Here is a 6,659-nt window from a genome sequence, read left to right on the forward strand (position 1 = left end):
GGAGGTGCCGTGCCCAGGGTCTCACTGGCATCTAGGGTAGTCAGGTGTCACCTGGCTTGCCTTTAGACAATATTTTCTATTTTACTCTAAGTTGATCTGAGAGATATAGGAAGTAGATCAGATATTAGGGCTCAGTCAGTTGAGTGACCAATTCTTGGCTCAGGTCATAGTGTCACAGTCATAAGGTTAAGCTCCACATCAAGGTTGGCATGGAGCGTGGAGCCTACTTGGGATTCTCTCTCTCTCTCGCTCGCTCACTCACTCTCTCTCTCAAAATAAATAAATATAAGGAGCCCCTGGGTGGCTCAGTCAGTTGAGCGTCCTTCAACTCAGGTCATGATCTCAGTTTGTGAGTTCAGCCCCCCAGAGGGCTCACTGCTGTCAGTGTAGATCCCACTTCAGATCCTCCGTCCCTCTCACTCTGCCTCTCCTCAGCTCATGCTCTCTCTCTTCCTTTCTCAAAAATAAATTTTAGGGTTGCCTGCGTGGCTCAGTCAGGAAAGCATCCGACTTCGGCTCAAGTCATGATCCCACAGCTCAGCTGGTGAGTTCAAGCCCCACATCAGGCTCTGTGCTGACAGCTCAGAGCTTGGAGCCTGCTTCAGATTCTGTGCCTCCCTCTCTCTCTCTGCCCCTCCCCTGCTCATGCTCTGTGTCTTGCTCGCAAAAATGAATAAACATTAAAAAACTTTTTAATAAATAAATTTTTAAAGCATTTTTTAAAAAAATATCAGGGCCTCCCAGAAACCTGTTCCTTCGAGCGAGGTGTGGCCCGTGAGAGGCAGCGCAGTGATTTGCAGTGGCTTGGAGGTCTAAGGGCTGAGATCAGGCCCTGGGCAAATGTTAGCAAGGGGGGAGCCGGCTGACGGGTTTTGCGTCCATGGGTGAGGCACCCAGCTCCTAACGTTGTGTGACAGAAATGTTTGGAGAATTCTTGCTTCCACACTCAGGTTTGAGGAGATTGTCTTGCTGGCCAGGAAGTAGGTCAAAGGGAACTCTGAGAAGCAAGATGGGAGCCTTGTATCCTCAGCACGGTCCAGAGCTGGGCCAACTAACCTAGCATGTTCTGGAATCACAGCGAACAGGAAGAGCTAGAACTGTTCTGACAAATAAATCTGTGACTTCAAATAAGAGACTGTAAATCACCACACTCTTGTTCTCTTCCTTAAAGTTCAACTGGGTCTCCCAACAGGAAAAGAATGTAAGAGTCGGGGCTCTTGGGTGGCTCAGTCGGTTAGGCATCCGGCTTCAGATCGCGTCATGATCTCACAGTTTGTGGGTTCAAGCCCCACTTCGGGCTCTGTGCTGACAGCTGGCTCAGAGCCTGAAGCTTGCTTCTGATTCCGTGTCTCCCTCTGTCTCTGACCCTCCCCTGCTCATGCTCTCTGTCTCTCAAAAATAAATAAAAAACATTAAAAAAAAAAAAAAGAAGAATGTAAGAGTAGAGGGTATTCAGATCGCAGGCTGAACATCTGAAACTGCCTAACGGTGGGTGCTTCGGAATGTCCATGACTTTGTTCTCTGCTTTCCGTCCTAAACACGCTAATTCTTGTAAGTTATGAATGCCTTAATTCTTTCGGGGGGCGGGGAATGACCCTCCACAGCTAAGGGCATAGAAATGCAATAGATGGTTCTTGGGCAAAAATTATGTTATTGTGTTAGTTGCCAATTCAGTGATTCTTTGAGATTTCCACCGGTACCCTGACAAATGTCAGCGGGTCTGTGATGACAAATGCCGATTACTCCACAGCGCCCCCGAATGGCCCGCCACAACTGCCCACCTTCCCGTGCCAGTACCAGAGCCAGGAGGCTCCCTGAGAGAGGAAGAGAGGGGGGAAAAGCCATCTCCGTGGAAGACGGGCCCTTCCCAGCCAGGAGAGGACAAAGGAGCCCGGAGCCTTCAGTGGGGGCCCCCCCGCTCACTGCTTCCCCTGGGTGGCCTCTGCTGCCCCTCCCACCCTCCTCCTGGATGGCATTTGATGGGGACCAAGAACAAACCAAGCCTGGGTTTGAGGTTTGGGTGGACGGTTGGCTTGGCTTTGTTTCCCCAGAGGGAGGCGCATGGGGGTTGTGGCCAATAGGAAAGAACTCGCGTCCAGCTGTCTGTTGGCAGGGGAGAATGGGAACGAGAAGGGAAGGGGCACATATGGAGTAAAAGAGCCCCTGCTGCTAGTGGGCTCCAGTTAGCCACTGGAGGGCTGGGGAGGATCTTTGCCAAGGCCATGACAAGGTGAGGCTGTGGATTTTTCCCTGCCCCTGAAGTAAGTTCCTTCCTTGCTCTACCTGATCCAGATGTTAAGACTTAAGCATAAGTGATTCCTGGGGCGCCTGGGTAGCTCAATCAGTTAAGTGTCTGACTTCAGCTCGAGTCATAATCTCTCAGTTCATGAGTTCGAGCCCCGTGTCGGGCTCTGTGCTGACTGCTCAGAGCCTGGAGCCTGCTTCCGATTCTGTGTCTCCCTCTCTCTCTCTGCACCTCTCCCCTCCTTGAGCCCTGTGTGTGTGTCTCTCTCTCAAAAATAATAAATAAAAATAATAATAAATAAACATTGTTTAAAAAATAAATGAGTGATTCCTCTCCCCCAATCAGCTTTCTGGATAAAATAATAACAACCAGGGGTACCTGGATAACAACCAGGGGTACCTGGACGGCTTAGTCGGTGAAGCATCTGATTCTTGATTTCAGCTCAGGTCATAATCTCATGGTCGTGAGACTGAACCCCAAGTCAGGCTCCACACTCGGAGTTGGGGTTCTCTCTCTACCCCCCACTCGAAATAAATAAGTAAATAAGCATTCAGTAGTAACAACCAAACCTCTCCTCTATTGCCTGCTGCGTGTCTACCTTTCAACTCTGCCCTGGCACACAGGGGACAGTGAGACGGGCTGAGACGGCATGGATCCCAGTGATGCAGGCAGGGGGGCCGTGGTTCCTAAGGAGGGGTGTCAGAGAGGCTGCGCTGCCTGTGCCTTCCTGAGGGGGAGCGTAACCAGGACGCAGACTGCTCGAGATCCAGCACCCCCTGCCCAGAGTGGCTGGCACTGGGCAGAATCACTGCTCTCAGACAAGCTGGCAGAACAGAGAACGTGGCTTGAGCCAGACAGGCCCGGGCCAGTGTGACCTCAAGTAAGACACGTAACCTCTTGGAACTCAGTTTTCCAGTCCATAAGATGTCAGGGATGATACTGAACTACCCAGGAGTGTGGGGAGGATTACTCAGCAGGACTGTTCTCAAAGGTGCTCAGTAAATGTTTAGCACCGGATGGAATTTAAGCTGGGACATGTGGGTGGCTCAGTTGGCTAAGGGTCCGACTCTTGATTTAGGTTTGGGTCATGATCTCAGGGTTCATGGGTTCCAGCCCCATGGGTTCTGTGCTGACAGTGTGGAGCCTGCTTAGCTCTCTCTATCTCTCTCTCTCTCTGTCTCTCTGCCGCTCCCCCACTGGCTCGTGCACACGCATTCTCTCAAAATAAATAAACTTTATTAAAAAAGGAATTTAAATGGAAATCAAACAATTTGGGAAAGAGGAGTTGTTCAAAGGCTTCTTTTCAGGCCTTCCCCCCATCTTCATCAGGCTACCCTTCTTCTGGCCTTGGATACTCCATTTGGTTTATAGCTGAGAGGAAGCAGGCTCAGTGCTGTGGCCCAGAAGGCCCTGGACCCCTTGACCTAGAAGAGGTTAGGGGAAGCTCAACTCGGATATGAGAGGAGAAAATAGCCTGCTCTCCTCTGCTGAACTCTGAACTCCTTTGTGCTCCTGCAAAACAAAAACAACAGGTAACCGAGAGTGCCACCATTTACTTGCTAATCTGTTTTTAATCCCTCCCAACAGGATGAAGTGGGTTATACCCATTGTTATTTCCACCTTACACTGCTCCTGAGCCCATGCTCCTCAGCAGGATGCTGAAGGAAGAGAAGGAAAAGGTAAGGGAGGTTCTGCAGTGCTCCATGTTGTTCTAGGTGGAAACAGCAGTACTCAAGATAAAAAAAAAATCAACTCTGTCTCCCTCCTCCCATCCATACCTTTCCCCGCCTTGAGGCCAGGCAGTATCCTACCCTAGATCTCATTTTCCAAGTGGAGAGAAGCTGAGGACAGACAAGGAGGGCTGGGGGCGCTGTTGGAGCAGTCATGTGTCAGGAACGGGGAGGAGAGGGACCACGGAGAGGGTGTTCCGGGCGCCTGTGCACAGCCCCTGCCGTGGATGGCTACCCTGACCTCTGGAGCTGGAGAGCCAGGACTTGGGACGAACCCAGCGTCAGCAGGGAAAGCTTCAGAGAGCTGACAGGGGCGGGGCCACACAGGAGAGGCGGGGCCAGAGGGGAGAGGCGGAGCCCTGCCCTGGCGCCGGAGCCATTGATTGGATGGCCCAGAGACTGTAGCAGCCTTGGGGTTGGGGGCTCTAACGGGCAGCAGTGATGCAAACTTGCAAAACACAGGCTCGCCTCAACAGAGTACCCCAGGGAACTGAGGCAGGGCCTTGTTCTAAAACGAGATAGTGTCTGGAACTCAAAGATGAGGGAGCAGATGGAGTGTCGGCCCCACCAAGGAGTTCCCCAGCCAGCCTCCTCTTGGTTTGTCCACCTGACATGTGACTGGCAATTTGGAAGCCATGGAATCGAAGGTGATCAGCCTGTGCTGTGCGTTGGGTTGGGGGAGACAGCCAGCTGCCAGGGCCATTTTCCCCACTTCGCCCCGTGATAACCCAGAACGCCGGGGAGTAATGAATGCTGAAGCCAAGTCCTAGAACTGTTTTTAGAAAGTGAAAAGGTGGGGCGCCTGGGTGGCTCAGTCGGTTGAGGGTCTAACTCCAACTCAGGTCATGATCTCACGGTTTGTGGGCTCGAGCCCCGCATTAGGCTCTGTGCTGACAGCTAGCTTGGAGCCTGTTTCACATTCTGTGTATCTTTCTCTCTCTGCCCCTCCCCTGTTCACGTTGTCTCTCAAAAATAAATAAATGTTAAAAAAAAAAAAAGTGAGAAGGTAGTGAGTCACCTGGTGGCTCAATTAGTTGAGTGCCTGACTCTTCATTTTGGTTCAGGTCATGATCCCAGGGTCGTGGGATCCAGCCCTGCTTGGAGCTCCGAGCAGAGCGTGGAACCTGATTAAGACTCCCGCGCGCTCTCAGTGCACCCCTCTCCCCTTCCACCCCTCTCCCTCTTTCTCAGAATAAAGTAAACACATATTAAATGATGCTTCAGCAAACAAAACAATTTAAATGCTTATATTTTTAAAAAATGCTTGTACCTGCAAATTTGTATTCTGAAAGTTTATTGTGCTTACTTGAAGTGGGCACAGCATGATGGAGTTTAGGGAGCTTTAGCAAGCTCTAGAAAAGCTTCAAAGATCTTAGAAGGAGCAACACCCTGAACTAAGGAGACAGAGCTTTTTTTCTGTGACTTTTTTTTTGAGATGGGGGGGAGGGCAGAGGGATAAAGAATGTTAAGCAGGCACCCCACTCAGCGAGGATCCCCACGTGTGGCTTGATCCCATGACCCTGGCATCATGACCTGAGCCAAAATCAAGACTCCCATGCTCAATCCACAGAGCCACCCCGGACGCTCTGTGACTTTGATATCTAAATCAGTCCTTCGAATCTTGGGCCCCAGTCTGTAAGGACTGCCTAGACAGCATCTAATGTTCCCCAGGTTCTGCAATAGTTTCTTTTTTCTCTCTCCTGCACACCGCTTTTGTGGATTTATAGGCTAGGCCTCTATCTCTCTTCCACCCCTCCCTTCCTTCTAGGGGCCCCTGAGCTAAAGACATGAGTGACTTTCCTCTAGTACAGAGATTCGCCTGGAGTCTCCCCCCTTCCCCATAAATCACCACTGTCAGCTCCATCTCCCTTTCATCAGGGAACTCCTCCGCTCAAAAACCTTCAGTGGCGCCCCATTGTCCTCAGCACGAGAAGCCCCCAGCATTTTCGCGTGTACTTCTGCTTTGGCAGTCCTAACTCATGCGATCTGTGTTCCTCGACTGTCCTACGTGAGTGGGGGCAGTGGACACTATAAAGTCTTGTCTCCTCTGGGAAGCTTTTCCCGACTCCCCTCGCCGCCCGGCTTGGGAACCCTTGTGCCCCACTCGCCCCCTGTCCCCCCGCCCCCGTCTTTTATTGCCTACGTCCTGCAGGTCGGTGCCCCAGCCAGACTGAAAGCTGCAAGGGCCAAGAGAAGCGGCCGACTCGTTGCCTGGGGGCGTCCCGGACCCCAGCGCCGCGCCAGACCCATAGTAGGTGCCCCCAAAACGCGTAAGGCGACTGGAGCGAACCGGGCGGGGGGGGGGGCGGGAGTGTCGCCGCCGCTTCCGTGCCTGTGTCTCAGGGTCCCGACCGCCGCCGCGCGCCGCGCGCCAATAGCTCCGGGCCTGGCGGAGACGGCGAACACCGGGCCGCTCGGTCTCCAGCGAAGAAAGGGTTAAGCCGCCGTCGCCCTACCCCACCCCACCGCCCCCAAAAAAAGGCGAAGGGAAGAGTCCGGCAGAAGGTCCTGTTTACGGGAGCCGCTCGAGTCGGCTCGGCCCTGGGAGAGGCGTTGCCGTGGCAACGGGCCGGGCGCCCGCCAGCTGCGGATGAGCTCACTGAGCGGCGGCGCGCGGGGGGCGGCGGGGCGCGCGGCCCGGCCGGGAGGACGCGGCAGCCGGCCGAGCCCGCCCCGCACTCGCG

At 53.2% G+C, this 6,659-nt stretch overlaps 1 protein-coding gene across 1 annotated transcript in view; it reads left to right on the forward strand.

The window, feature by feature from the left end:
* Positions 1 to 3,838: 3,838 nt before the first annotated feature.
* Positions 3,839 to 6,659, forward strand: part of DENND2A (DENN domain containing 2A) — a 105,852-nt gene continuing 103,031 nt past the window's right edge. The window contains exon 1 of the mRNA XM_029922620.1: positions 3,839 to 3,924. The gene's annotated coding sequence lies outside the window, so the exon portion shown is untranslated. The remainder of the gene's footprint in view (positions 3,925 to 6,659) is intronic.

The sequence above is a fragment of the Suricata suricatta genome, chromosome 2, assembly GCF_006229205.1.
Source record: "Suricata suricatta isolate VVHF042 chromosome 2, meerkat_22Aug2017_6uvM2_HiC, whole genome shotgun sequence".
Lineage (NCBI taxonomy): Eukaryota > Metazoa > Chordata > Mammalia > Carnivora > Herpestidae > Suricata > Suricata suricatta.